Source organism: Podarcis pityusensis (genome assembly GCF_964106645.2).
Source record: "Podarcis pityusensis genome assembly, chromosome: 10".
Classification (NCBI taxonomy): Eukaryota; Metazoa; Chordata; class Lepidosauria; order Squamata; family Lacertidae; genus Podarcis; species Podarcis pityusensis.
In genome coordinates this window covers 73,269,051-73,282,710 of record NC_138035.1, presented here as the reverse complement: position 1 = coordinate 73,282,710, position 13,660 = coordinate 73,269,051, and the positions used below count along the sequence as shown (strand labels likewise).

The 13,660-nt window shown below is 42.6% G+C and overlaps 1 long non-coding RNA gene across 1 annotated transcript; it reads left to right on the top strand.

Annotated features, from left to right (window-relative positions):
• The first annotated feature begins 3,098 nt into the window (after window positions 1-3,098).
• Window positions 3,099-12,811, top strand: LOC308486802. The gene is made up of 3 exons (XR_013991323.1): window positions 3,099-3,193; window positions 12,420-12,542; window positions 12,769-12,811. It is a non-coding gene; the product is annotated as an uncharacterized lncRNA (long non-coding RNA).
• The last annotated feature ends 849 nt before the right edge of the window (window positions 12,812-13,660 follow it).

Sequence of the window (13,660 nt, the reverse complement as noted above, 5' to 3'; positions counted from 1 at the left end):
ATGGAGAACTTTTTGGATTTTTCATTGATGGAGTTGAGAGGAAAAATCCAGTCCTGGCCATTCTCCAGCTCTAACAGAGACAGTATTCTGCAAGCAATTTGGAGTAAATTTGGAGAATGATGTTATTTATGGTGCTGTCTCTTGAAAAAGACTGAGAAAAAGAAAATGGAAGGTTCTAGGGAATGATATCAAGACTCCATTGTAAATATAACAGAAAACATCAGGAAATGGATTCTGACTATGCAGAACTAGGCATGAACTCAAGGATATACAATAAGGGTAAAAACAACAACATGGAATATTACTTCAACATGTGACCACAGTAGAGAAATTTTTAGTATGAGAATGGATGGAAGAACATACTATTATCCAATGCAGAGGAATGGTCATGGGAATTAATAGAAGTATAGCTAATTATTATTAATAATAACAATTTGGAATTCCCTCGGAGTTTCGTGGGAAGAAGAAATAAATGATGTGGTGACACTTTGAATAAAAAGAAATGTGGTTAAACAGAAAGTGGAGATGATGGGTACCAACATGGACTGGATGGTTTAAACAGTCCTTTTCTAATGTAACCAGCAGACAAAGAATCAGAAATATTTTTAAATCTTTGGTGTTTCTTATTTCTGTGTTCTCCCTCCCCTTCTTTTTTCCCTTTTCTTTCTCTTTCCTTTCCTTTTTTCTTTCTCTCTTTCCTCTCTCTTTTGTCTTTTTGATTGTATTTATTCTATCCATTATTTTACTGTATTGTGAAAAAAATGGGGGGGGGGATGGAAAATTGTAGGGATAGTTTTATGTCCTAATTTCATGTGATGAAATTTGTGTTGGTATCCTGGCATACAGTTCTTTCCTGCTGTTTCAAAGTTCTTAGCTTGCTTCTGAAACGCAAGTAAAATAAACATGCTAAATTGGATAAGAATTTAAAAGTATTCTTTTAGCCCATTTTGATGCCAGGCACCTGACTGAGCCAGCACCTCTAGTGCTCCTTATGGTTTCGTGGCCACTTGGCATTTCCCTCTTGGTTCTGAAAAGAAGACACCTGTGTCATGGTTGGGAAGGTTGGACTGCAGTTTCCCTCAAAGACGACAGATCCGCATAGTGAACCCTGTGGTCCTTCAGCACAGGCTGCTCTGTGATGTTTCATTCAGGGAGCTCCAGGACACCTCGTGCTGTAGAGGACCAATTGTTGGCATCCATCTGTCCCAAGAGACAATGGAGTGTGCCTCTGGGGTGAAGTCAATCTGCTGCATTAGCAGAACCAAAGTGACCTCCCTGGGGGGCAAGGGTGGGCTGTGTGTCTGGAGGTGCTGAGCTGCCCAGAGGACAAGACTCCCCTCTTGGCCTTGCTAAGGTAACCCAAAGGAAAGCAGAGCAAGACATTTAGCACCAACTTTGCTGCAGGAGTTGCCAGAAAGAGACGTACAAGGCGCCATCTAACCATATTGGGGACTCCACTCTGGATTTGTGTAGGGTTTACTCCTGAGCCTTCTCTTCTCCCGAAGATATCCTGCAAAGCAGGGGCGCTTTAGAATCAGAGTTTTCCTTCTCCTAGATGGGCTCCCTTCCCGGGTAGATGAGCCCCACCGGCCTTCTTGACTGTTGGACCTACTACTGTCGTACCTCGGAAGTTGAACAGAATCCGTTCCAGAAGTCCGTTCGACTTCCAAAACGTCTGGAAACCAAAGCACAGCTTCTAATTGGCTGCAGGAAGCCCTGTAAGCCCTGTGAGACATTCAGGTTCCAAAGAACGTTCGCAAACCAGAACTCTCACTTCTGGGTTTGTGGCGCTTGGGAGCCAAAATGTCCGAGTACCAAGGTGTTTGGGATCCAAGGTACAACTGTATTGGTCTTGTCTGCTCAATCCACTGGAGCCTGTTTTCGCATGCAGGGGAAGCCCTTAACTCACCCATCAGGTACCCTCACCTGGCTTAGCCAGCCAGTCAGAGCCATTTCCCAGGGTGTGGCCGCCGTTGCATGCTGACAGCTTCTAGGAGACACAGGTGAGAGCTGAGTGCAGGATGGGGACCAAAGATGCACACAGTACCCCAAAAGAAGCATGATGTGGGTGTCCTCCACCTGAGGTACCACCCCTTCCCCAAACACCCCAGATAACCAATTGGTAAGAAAACCATTATACTGAAAAGTTCATGAGTCAGTCACATAAAATATGAAAATACATGATTGTAACTTGCTGTTTATTAACTGGATTTTGAATCCACTTTTGAACATTTTCATGACATGGTATAAAAACTTTGGAGCTTTTCCTTCCACTTCTGAAGTTTCCCAGCAATGATCAATGAGGTGACTAAGTATCACAGTCCTGGCACTTTCAATAACTGACTAAGTCCACCGTCAGTCCCCTACCTGGTCACTGAGTAAGCTGCCACTCCCTGTGTACACACCCCATTTACTCTGCATAGAGTGCACTCCTGCTGCACTTTTGGTTCTCCACAGCCACCAGATGTCCCCGTTGCTCATGCTTGAGCTCTCTGGTTGCTCACTTTCACAAATGGGGTCCCCTTTGACAAGGTTCCGTAGACGATGAATGGGCAGGCAAACTAAGGCCTGGGCTCCAGATCCGGCCCAATTGCCTTCTCAATCCAGCGCGCGGATGGTCAGGGAATCATCGTGTTTTTACATGAGTAGAATGTGTTCTTTTATTTAAAATGCATCTCTGGGTTATTTGTGGGGCATAGGAATTCGTTCATTCCACCCCCCACCCCCCCGCAAAAAATATAGTCCGCCCTCCCCACTAGGTCTGAGGGACAGTGGACCGGCCCACGGCTGAAAAAGTTTGCTGACCCCTGCTCTACAGCAGCTGTTCTTGAAATTGTGCCGGGTGCACAAGGTAATCGCTGCAACCGCCATGAGAACAAGACAGAAAAATGAGTGGGGCTTACGAGAACAGGCTTGCTTACACTGAATGAGGGTGCAAAGTGTACAGCTCAACTATCTGAGTACACAGATTGTACACTTGTGCCTCTTATCCTAATAGGTACTCAGAATGTCATACCCATTGAGCATGCTCAGTCCTCCCTGGGCCTTTCTGAGGTCTGCCCCTCCCCCCTTCCCCATATTTATTTTTATTTCCTCCAACCTGTGGCTCCTGCAAACCTTAAGATGTGCATGAATGGTGCATAGTTGGCATCGCGTGGACATAAGCTCCCAAAACGTTTTCTGAGTGTCCCAGGTAGGGAATAAGCTTGGGGGAAATTGAATTAAGGGGCAATCTTGGTTCCTGGGCAGACTATTAAATTGGGCTATTAAATTTAAGTTGACTTCAGATATGGTTTGGGGGTAACACGGGGGGAACTGAAGGAACTGAATGGATCTGGAACCAATCTTTTCAAAACAAACAACCTGTTTTGGTGTGAACTGATGTGGGGAGCAAATTAATTGAATAATTTGTCTGGGGTGGTTTGGACAGATAAATTGGTTGACTCACTTTATGTAACACTGGATGTCTAAACCTGTGTCTCAACCTGTAAATCAGCATCTGCAAATTTTATGTAAATATGTGTCTATGGCCCTATAGCCTAGGCCTTTTAAGTTCCCAGAGAGAGTTCCCAGAGAGAGTTTCCTGCATTGCACTTCTTATCATAGGGGATCCTAGGCTGGGAGTATGTTATGGGTACAGAAACTTAAGCCTGATAAAAGACTGCCAAGCTGATAAGATTTAATGGAGCTGATGAGGCATCAAAATGAGTTTGAAAAGTTTGAAAGCAAAGCCAGTCAACCCTAACACATCATGCATAGCTCTCTCAAATGAAGTCATGGATTCTTTGGTGGAAGTTACGACTGTTTAAAGTGGCATGATGCTATTTTCAATGTGCAGACAAAACCTTAGACGTTTCATGCATGCCATCTGTTTATTTTCAAACTCCCAATAACTGTCATAGTCGTTGTTGAAATGCAGTACAGCAGTTAAGTAGCTACTCATAGAAGACGGGGCTGCATCTGAAGCAGCAAAGAAGCTATGGAGGAAAAAGGAGGCCTGGGATTTTTATTTCCCCCCCAGCTAACTGCAATGCCATAAATCAATACAAAATGTCAGAAGTTGGAGAAGGTGAGATTGAAGAAATGTCCTTGAAAATCTGCAAGTCGAGTGAGCTAGACTGTAGCAAAATCTGATGCACAGATTATAGGCTTGATGACAGGGTGAGGGGCAGCGGTGACAGAAAGGGGCAGTGAGGTTAGATGGCAAGGAGTGACAGCATCTGCTTTCTCTCATGCCATTTTGACCTCATTTCTTCCTTTGCAACATGCTAAATGGGCTCCTTCAGAGAAATTAACATGGGCACTGGAGTGCAGGAGATGGCACAGAAAATGTATCCAGAAATCCCAAAGTTCTTAGCTTTCTTCTTCTTCTTCTTCTTCTTCTTCTTCTTCTTCTTCAGATTCAGATTCAGATTCAGATTCAGATTCAGATTCATTTTTATTTTTTAATGTGAGTTTACTGTCAGATCTGTTCAGAATCACAGGCTGGTTTTGATTGGTTTGCTGATTTTGGATGCAATGGACAGACTGTAGGTCGTCTTGGTTGCCCCCTGCCATGGTGCTAGTCATTCTCCACCAGAAAACGGCTCAGCAAAGATGATTGCAAATAAGGGCTAGAGGGCGTGCTCCAGCCCAGAGAGGAGCATGCCTTTACAAAGATGGGCGCTTGCGTTGTCTTTGTGGGTGGATGGATTTGTTTGTTTGTTTTGCAGTGGGGGACCAACAATGGAAAGCTGCCAGTTGAGTCTTCTAGACATACTGTATTCACTTGAGTCGAATGCGCCATCAAATCTCACGTACACCTCAGTTTTCAGAACTTTGAAACCAAAAAAAGTATTTGCTGGCAAATGTAAATGTTCCATCGAATCTAATGCACACCTTACTTTGCACAATGTAATTTGGCCAAAAAAGGTGAGCATTAGATTGGAGTAAATGCCTGCAGCCCTTTTCAGGGGTGGGACCTGATTCTCCTTCTAGATGCATCTGGCTGTCCTTCCCTGCCTGTGGCACTGTCAACACGGAACACCAAAACTTAGTCTGCCATCCACCAAAGAATTGTGATTATCACCTTGCTCACCTCTCCTCCTTATGGGTTGGATCCAGTTTCAGTCATGCTTAGAGTAAGCCAATGAGAAAAGTTAGTTGCAACTTACCTAGTGATGGGGGAGAACTTTATTTCAGTTTGCATTTAGAACTTAATTTACCAAATTTGCACTTTACAAAAAAACATGAGAACTGAAACACAGCCATCCTTCAAAAGTCACACTTACTTGAATTTTGCAACACATTTCTCCAAATAAATGTTTACAAAAATACATATGTTGGAGGCAGGGGGGTGGGGAAGTGCCTAAAAATGAACATATTAGTGAAAAAATATGGAAAATGCATCATATTAGGATAAATTACTTGCACTGATGCATGCATTAGTCAAAACTGCATACAAAAAGATGTGTATTAGAAAAACAGACATTAACAACATGATATAAATAAAACACAAGAAGCTTTCAGTGATGAAGTCAAAAGAAAGATGGCAATTTTTCTTTTCATGTGCATTGTCTGTCTTTGTTGTTTAGAAAAATTAAAGTATTTAAAAAAGACTTTAATAGGAGAAATGTGCACTAAAGTGCTGAAGAAATTTCTTTCTTTTTTGGAAAATGACAAATTGCTGCTGAAATGTGGAGAACTGAGTTTCAGATTGCTAGGGTTGCCCTATTTCAAAAAGGACTTGTCTCTGTCTGTCTCTCTCATAGCAGCTCCAGGGCAGCATCCACAGGCTCTTCTCCCACTCCCTCCTTTTAACTTTGCCTTCCATTCAGTGGCATATGCAAAGTGCAAAGCCTGCCACAGCTGTCTGCAGATGCTGATGAAGATTTTAGCTGTGACAGACACAATGGGAAATTGTTTAAATGAGCTGGAAAGAGCCACGTTAGCTTCGTCATGCTTGGTGGCCCCGTGGCAGGAAATGTCTCCAAGGCAGGCAAGCGTTAATCCGAAGACACAGATGCTGAGGGACAGAATCTGCACTCCTCCCATATGTTGGGCCCCTGCTGATAATTTAATGCGTTCATGTCAATTCCTAGTTATGATCTCGGAGAAGCAACATTAAATATGCTTGATTATTTTTGTGCATGATCTTCTGTAAACAAGCACATCAATTTCTCGCTTTTTTTGTAATTATTTTTTTCAAAAATAATAATCAATCAAATAAGGATACAAAAATCAAACCACCATCTATCATTTATATTTCTAATAAAAAATCCTACAATTTTACAAACCATCTTTCGAGGTTCTTTAAACCTCAAGACTTCATTCCATCCCCTTCTACTGGTTCTTTACATCTTACATCATTCTCTGCATTTTGTTATCATTTTTATCCGCTTGTTACACCTTTACATTCTCTAATTCTTTACTACTTACAAGTGCTTAATCTAAACATGCCAATGTACCAACTTGTTTACAGTATTTCTGCACATACACAATAAATTTTCCCCATTCTTTTTTAAACTTCTCATTGTCCGTCTTTGAGTTTTGCCGTCAGCTTTGCCGTTTCTGCATAGTCCATCAGTTTTATTATGCCATTCTTCTATTGTTGGCAACTGTTCTTCTTTCCATCTTTGGGCTAACAGGATCTGGGCTACAAGCACGTTAATTTTCAGGAACAAAGTTGTTGACCTTTTGGGGGAACATCTACCCCCAAAAAACTTTTTTGGGATTTTTACAGCATTTTTCTTTAAAAATTGCCCTAGTTTTCCTGGACATTTTGCCGATTAGGCAAAGATCCACCACAGGCCATTTTGACAGTCCAATTCCTAGACATGTCCTGATTAGTCCAACGTTTGGCCTTTGATCTGAACAACAAGATTATAAATTATATGTTATTTTATGGTCAAATTGAAAATCTCACATTTATTATTGATTGATTGTTCAGCATATAAATGGTGTCTCACACAACACATGCAAAAAGAAGGCGACTGCAAAGAGCTTATAATCTAAATTTCTGCACTGGAGGAAGACTACAGACAGATGGGAAGAAAGATGAAAGGGCAACAGACAGACCAGAGAGGAACATGACAAAGATAGTTACACGTCTGTTGATTTTGTTTGATCTAAGCACCAGTTATCTGACAGTATTGTGATTTTGCCAGCCTGTTTCTATGTGGGCTTCCACACTAGGGCTTGCCATGCTTCAGTTGCTCCCTTTTATAGGGTAGAGGGAGGTCCACACAAAATCACTGCCCATTTGTGACCCTCCTGTGTTTATTCCTTGCTTCTTTCATTTCCCCTCCAGCTGAGAGCACTTCCAGATGGGGGCTTCATATGATAAACAGTTTCACAATAGGTTCCTTGCAATAGCTTTTAATTTTTTTGATTTATCCCATTCCCCACCCCCACCCCAGAAGAGCAAATTCAGATGAAATGGGAAATGTATGGATGCTACTAAAAAAAAATGCATGCACGAGGGGACCCTTCCCACAATAAACCCCTGTCTTGAATCACCCACGGAAACCGCCCTCTTTTTTAAAAAGTATACCTGTATGTTAGCACAGTCCTCACAGATGCTGACAGTCCTTAGCCTTAGCACTCCTGTCCTTTAAGAGGTGTGTAGTTTGGCTGGTACACTGACATTCGGGGGGGGGGGCAACGACACCACACCTCCTCACTTTCACCTGAGCACAACTTTGCCATTTCATTTCCAGTCACCACCTTTTCCAGGTACCTTCTGCCATGAAGACTGGTTGCTTAGGGCAAATGGGTCACTGGGTCACTGTCTGACCAGCCTCAGCTGGCTGCCACCTGCCTCCTTTCTTACATCCGTCCATGGCATGGCCTCCGCTGGCAGCTTCCTTCTCTTTAGTCCGTGGAGACTAATACCACCCTTTGGCCTGTACTTCTAAAGCCAAAAGTAGCTCACTGCAAGGGATACCAGGAAGCAGGTGAGGAGGTTCTTGGTTCAAGCCGCAGCTGAAAGTGTTAGCTGTCAGTCTGGCAAAGTCTGGTGTTCATATTTTGTGTTCTAGACTCAAATGCTTTGTGTGTGAGATAAACAGGTCTCATTCAATGTGTTCCTCACAAGCTCAGCAAAGGTTCTTAATGTGCCAAATCATGATTGGTACTTGTGACAAATCATTCAAATAACTTGTCCACCTTTGTTCAATTTTTGTTTCAGGGAGGTGGGAGATCTTATGGAAATATGATAATGCTCCTTTGTGCTGCTTTAAAGTCTTTGCCACAAAACCACTGAAACAGAGTGGCTGGGTGCATGAGCTCTGGGTGAGTAGCCCTTGGGCTGAGCAATAACAGCTTAGAAGCCATTTCATAATAAAATAGGTGATTTAGGAGCAGAACGTAATCTGAACGGTTATACTGCAGTATAAAGGTAAAGGGACCCCCGACCATTAGGTCCAGTCGTGGCCGACTCTGGGGTTGTGGCGCTCATCTTGCTTTATTGGCCGAGGGAGCCGGCGTACAGCTTCCGGGTCATGTGGCCAGCATGACTAAGCCGTTTCTGGCGAACCAGAGCAGGGCACGGAAACGGCGTTTACCTTCCCGCCGAAGCCGTACCTATTTATCTACTTGCCCTTTGACATGCTTTTGAACTGCTAGGTTGGCAGGAGCAGGGACCGAGCAACGGGAGCTCACCCCGTCGCGGGGATTTGAACTGCTGACCTTCTGACCACAGCGCCACCCACGTCCCTATACTGCAGTATATAATATGCATAAAGCCTGCATCTGCCTGTCTCAAGAGACAATGGAGTGTATCTCCGGGGATGAAGTCAAACTGCTGTGTCAGCACCACCAAGAGACCTCCCTGGGACGCAAGCCTGGGCAGTGTGTCTGGAGGTCCTGGGCTGCCCAGATGACAAGACCCTACTCTTGGCCCTGCTTATGTGGTTGGAAGGAAAGCAGAGCAGTATGTTTGGCTTCTGGCTGCAGGAGTTGCTGAAAGGAAGCACACCAGGCACCATCCAACTACCTTAGGGACCAAAGGATCCAACTCCTGCGGACTGAGGTCTTCCCCCCCTAAAATGTTTGAGGGGGCTAGCCCCACCTCCCACATTGGTGGGCATTGCCATTCAAATGGTGTGCATGCACTGTGTCTGGTAATTGATAATGTAGGGTGGTGCTTTCCTGGCTATTCTATTCAAGTTGGCACTCTTGTTAGAGACTCCACTTCGGATTTGTGTTGGGCTCCCTCCTTAGCCTTTTCTTTTCCTGAAGATATTCTGCATTGCAGCGGGAGTTTTCCTTCTCGTAGATAAGAGATTTCCTTCTCCCAGATGAGCTCCCTTCCCAGGTTGACAAGACCCATTTGCCCCTCGCTTCCATCTACAGCACATGCAGAAACCGCCTTTTTGACTGTTGGACCCATTCTTGGTTTCGTCCACCCAATCTGCCAGAGCTTGTCTTCACATGCAGTGAGTCCCTAACTCACTGAGGGTTTAAAATCCATCGGCTCCCCTCACCTGGTTTAGCCGGCCAGTGGAAGCTGTTCCCAGGGTGTGGCTGCTGTCTCATGCTGACAGCTTCTAGGAGCCAAAGGTGAGAGTTGAGTGCAGGATGGAGATCAAAAGCAGACAAACCAGCCCAGAAGAAGCATGATGTGTCCCCCACCAGAGGTAGTACCCCTCCCCTAATGCCCTACGCACCCCTCATAAAGCTAATGCATGTCAAAAACATGTTTACAGTGGTACCTTGGTTTAAGAGCAGCTTTGCCTTGGAAGCAGAACATGTTTCGCTTCCTGTTGAGTGTGTTACATTTGTAAATTGCGTCCCCCGCTGCTATGGGAAAGCAGGCCTTGGTTTAAGAACGCTTTGGTTTAAGAATGGACTTCTGGAACAGATTAAGTTCATAAACCAAGGTACCACTGTAGTTCAATTCAGGCAACTGATCTTGAGTTGTCTGTAGAGGAACTACTCTTTCCTCCATCAAATGTGACTTGCTTTTAAGGACTCTAAATCTGTGTGCAGTGGGGGAAAGGGCTTACACAGTGTCAGGAGAACTGACAAGCTGAAAAGGAAATTAAACGAATCAGGCTTTCTAAAGGAAACACAATCCAATTAAAGGCTTCTCTTTCAAAGTACCGAGTAGGATTTGAAAAGTAGATTTCTGAAAGTGTTAGCTGTCAGTCTGGCAAAATCTGATGCTCATCTGATGACCATTGGCTACTCTTACACACCAAGTCACCTACAGGCTGATTATCCAATAGACTGTTTTTCTCCTTAAATACACAGCTATAGACACAAACCCTGAGAAAATCGTAGATGGGGGCAAATTACTGAAAAGGAAAGTGTTAACCACCCCTCTCCCTGCCTCCCCCAAGCTGTGCTGTTCAAACTAGCAGCTTCTCAAGGCTGTATTTAGTTTCAGAAAAGAATTACAGGGTTGCATCTCTGTAAGAAAACAAAAGAAGAAAAGCTGTAAGATCTTTACTTGGGAAGGGAAGGCATTTTTGCCAGATGGGGTTTCAGGTGCTGTTTAAAGTAGGTTAGGGTGTGATGGAGCTAGTGATGGAGAAATCTGTCAACTTCAGTTCCTCCCAGGCTCTAATTTGTTCAATCTTTAATTCAGTAATCAACATCTGTGTATGATTTTTTTTTAAAGTACTTATGAAAATTCACCAGCAATTCAGTGTCAATTTCTCATGCACATTTTCTGTGCAATTTTGCCCAACATATGCATTCTGTAAAGTGGTATCCCCTAATAGAATGCCCTGCAATATATGCATTTCTATGCAAGCTTCAGTCTAGTATACACATTTTTCCCTACACATTACTTGGCTGGAGAACTGCATTGCAAAATCTGGATATTTGCAGATTCTGAGGGATGGCTGTGTCTTATCAAAAAGCGCAAATTAGATATATTTGCCTTTAAACGCAAACTGAGTCTAATTTCTCTCTCATCCCTAGATGGAGCATATTCTAGAGAGGAGAAAGAAAGAGATATTCCAATTCAACAAAACTAGTGACTTCCCACTCGCCCAACTTCAATGTTTATAACCCAGAGTACATACAATTGTGTTTTAAGATTCCACCATGTCTAATTTCATCCTCTCTAACTTGTTTTTTTTAATATGTTATGCTATTTTCTTACATTTCAGACCCTACTGTGGTCTTTGCATATGGGAAATAACATACAGACTTGAAAGGGTTTCTTTAAATATTCTAAATTTGCATCTTTGATCAGTGCAGTCAATTTTGCCATCTCTGCGTATTCCAAGATTTCCACCAGCCATTCTCCCTTTGAGAGTGTTTTCTCCTCCTTCCATTTCTGTACACAGAGAATCCTTGCCACTCAAGTCATATACATAAATACTGCAGAGGCTTTCTTTGGGCTTTCGCTGTCTAGTATCCCCAGCAGGAAGAAATCTGGCTTCTTGGGAAAATCCACTTTAATTTTAAAAATTATTTTCATTATATATCATGTCTTAAAAGGCCTTTGCCTTCCTGCAGGTCCACCACATATGATAGAATGACCCCTCACAGGCCTTTACATTTCCAACATTGGTTTGATACATTTTTTTACATTTGAGCTAGCTTCTTGGAGGTTAAATGCCATCTATATAGCATCTTGTAACAGTTTTTTTAAAGCCATAACATGCTGTAAATTCATTCCTGTTTTCCAAAGCTTTTCCCAAGCAGCCATATCTATATTATGTCCAACATCCATAGCCCCAGGGCTTTTCATTCAGCCGGAGAGCACAAGAAGGCAGGTGTGCGCCATTGCCATTCCAAGAGAAGAAGGGAGGCGTTAATGATGAGTACTTGTACCTCTTTTTCAAGAAAAATAGCACTGCCTAGCTCACTTAATCATTATTTTAAACACTTCATCCTTTGTTTCCCATGCTAACAGCAATTTGTACATTTTAGAAATTAATTTCTCATCATTTTCACATAAACCTACTTCAAAGGTTGACCTTTGCTCTGCAAATCCATTCTTTAAATCCTTTTTATAGATTTCGTTTAATTCATGATATTGGAACCAGATACCTATTAAGTTTTGTATTTCGTTGAACTTTTTAAGCTCATTGTCCTGAAAACTCAAGAAATCTCTATATAATGCCCATTTGGGTTGCAGATTTTATTCTTTATGTGCTCAGGCCTCCATTGCTGATAACCATAAGGGACTTTTATGTTCCATCAGATTCCTCCATATATAACATAAAGAAAAGCTTTCTGCACTTTGCCTTTGCCACACCACAGATATGAATGCCACCCAAATCTTCTGTCAGATCCTCCCAAGTCCAATAATGTAGTATTTCTTAACGTCACCCACTCTTTTAACCAAGTTGATCAAGCTGCTTCGTGACTCAGTTTTAAATTAGGTAAGGCAAAACTTATTCTTTGGCATCTCTTAAATTCTTAAAACTTATTCTTGCCAAATAAATATAGTTTTGTCTTTTTGCCATTGTTTAAAACAGGGAACCGCATCGATTACCAGCACAGTCTGAAAGAGAAGCAGCATTTATTTTTGGTACTACATTCCTTTTGACGACCGGGATTCTACCCACCAGGGATTCTACCCATCCTTCTGCTCCATCTCTGTAAGTCTGCTATAACCGTATTCCATATTTTCACATAGTTGTTTTGAAATAGCACTGCATTTTTTTTGTCAACCAAACACGCAGATATTTAACCTTCTTTTCAACCTTCAGCCCTGTCAAATCCTGTAATGTATATTTGATCCATATTTTTTTAAACTAAAACCTTAGTTTTGTCCTTATCAAAAGAAAAGCCATCTAATTGACCAAACTATTCTGTTTTCCCTAGAAGCCTTTCTGCAGCGCAATCTTGTTCTCAGGGAATTCAAAGATGGCTAAGGGAGCTGGGCATGTTTAGCCTGGAGAAGAGGAGGTTAAGGGGTGATATGATAGCCATGTTCAAATATATAAAAGGATGTCACATAGAGGAGGGAGAAAGGTTGTTTTCTGCTGCTCCAGAGAAGCGGACACGGAGCAATGGATCCAAACTACAAGAAAGAAGATTCCACCTAAACATTAGGAAGAACTTCCTGACAGTAAGAGCTGTTCGACAGTGGAATTTGCTGCCAAGGAGTGTGGTGGAGTCTCCTTCTTTGGAGGTCTTTAAGCAGAGGCTTGACAACCATATGTCAGGAGTGCTCTGATGGTGTTTCCTGCTTGGCAGGGGGTTGGACTCAATGGCCCTTGTGGTCTCTTCCAACTCTATGATTCTATGATTCTATGATTCTAGGACAAAGGTGGCAGATGCTCTGTGCGAAAAGAGAACTGAGGACACCAAAGAGAACAAGGTAACCCAAACTTCCATGGTATACATTTCTGGGGCCTATACAAATGATAAAAACTAATCACACTGTTGTTCTTTCCTTTTGCTGCTATTGTTGCACTGATTAATCTGCTTCTCTCCCACCAGAGAGGCTTGCCTGGCGCCATCATGACATGTCTTTAGGCTCCAGGCAAATCGTCCCTCTTTGCCCAGGCATTCAGCCTTTAAATAATTTATGGCCTGTTAAATGGGGGCGGGGACTGCTATTGTGATTATTTTATTATTATGCTATGTATTATAATGCTTTCTGTTATTTTTTAATCTTATGTTCCACAAAATGTACTCTTCATATTGTGCACAGTCCTGGGTGGTATGTAAATTGAATAAATAATAATAATAATTATAATTCTGCTAATCA